Below are 1,868 nucleotides of genomic sequence, written 5' to 3' on the forward strand. Positions count from 1 at the left end.
TATATTTTTTTATTGATATCAGGCAAGGCTGCTCTATATACACACACATGTATAGGAGGAAGTATGACACATTTAACAGCTTGATGCTGCCCTATTTTTAATCATATATCAATAGGCTTATCAAGTAAATAGAGGTCATTTCTTGGAACTGCTGTGCTTGGCCTTTGTTTTTAAGTCACTGATTTATCATTTAGGAAACAATGTAATACACATTTCAAGGCTGGATTAACTGAAGTGGAGGTTATAGATACATAACCTGTAATGTTTGGCAGCTGAAAACGCTAGCAAGTACAAATAATTAACCAGTGCTAGACCTATGGCTGTGTGTGTGTGTGAATGTGTGTGTTTCTGTGTGGTGCAAGGTGCTATAATCTTGATGCAAGAATCCTTCCCCTTATTGCAGCAAGGAAAGCATTATCATGGTTTTAGGTGCCAATGTTGAAAGTCTATGTGGTAAAGGCAAAACTTTTTTTTTTGGTTTGGATAGAGTGGGAAAGCGTTATACTGCTCTCTCTGTTCCCACTGGGAAGATTCACCCCTCTATTTGTCCTGGTAATCGTTGTCATCAAGGCAGAAAGTAAGAGAAAATCCACAATTTTAGGATTGCCATGATAGCAAATCTTGAACTTGGGACACATTTTCTGTTGACAAGTTTCTAAGATGGAAATTCCCCTCACTTTGGAGAGATTTCCTCTCATTTCCTGTTGCACCGCCAAAACAGAAAGTAAAGGGAAAGCTCACCGGCAGAAAAAAAATATCCTGATAGGTGTTTTACTCCTCCACTACTCTATTCAAAGGTTTTGGCTATACATACATGTTATAGTGTAAATAAACCTACAAATAAAAACAAAGATAAAAAAAAATGTAGCTCACCACTCACTAGTTCCAGTGGTATCATTCTTTCCTCTTTCTTTTCTTTAATCGTGATCCTGATCGTTTTTTTATTTTCTGGTCTTAGGATGTCAATGCTCCCTGACTAGATGTCTAAACAACAGCAGACCGGTCAACAAAGGAAGTGCATGGCCTGTGGACACCAAGTGGACGTGCTGAAGCACACCATGCAAGATTGTATTGCTTGGATTCCCCAGAGAGAGTAAGGTATTGTTGGACATCCATGTCATTCATTGGAGGGAAACTGCATGTACAGCATGGGTGCACAAAGCTGAAGTTGCCAAGACAAGTGTGGCAGACAGGCATAGCGTTTGGGCTTCTAAAGCCTAAAAGATAAGTATGGCTTGAAAAGGCCTCTGTATTTATGAAAGGGTTACCCAATTGCTCATAATCATCCCAGTAGAAGCCTCTCATAAACCCTTCAATATCCACATGTCTATTAGAGAAACCACCCAAAAACTTGCTGGTCACCCAGAGCCAAAAAAGCCCAAGGATTATGTCAGAAAATAATAAAGTCGCAGACTGTGTAAAGGTACATATTGCAAGTTTTCATTTCTCTCTAGAAAAAGCTCTTGGACTCCATTCTCTCAATAATATCATATGGATACTGGAATACATAGGGATCCATAGCCCAATCCACAAAGGAAAGGTCCACAATCCAAATGACAGAGACAGAAGAGGAACCTAAAATAAATAGAACTATAAACCAGCAAGATTTGGGCATACTGTACATGTAAATCTAAGATCTTACTCCTCCATCTATTAATTATTTTCATATCAACAGGGGAGGGGGCAGTACCAAACCTATGACCTGAGAGCCTGCCCAATTAGGAGCAGAAGCAAGAGAAGTAATTGAGAACTAAAATGTAAATCATGTAAATCAATGTTGCTTACAGATCAGGACAGTACAGAACAACATTAAATTGAAATCCCCCAAATCCTCAAAATATTTAAAAATATAAAAAACTGGGCAAATT

This window comes from Nanorana parkeri, unplaced genomic scaffold (assembly GCF_000935625.1).
Source record: "Nanorana parkeri isolate BGI_ZX_2015 unplaced genomic scaffold, ASM93562v1 scaffold238, whole genome shotgun sequence".
Lineage (NCBI taxonomy): Eukaryota > Metazoa > Chordata > Amphibia > Anura > Dicroglossidae > Nanorana > Nanorana parkeri.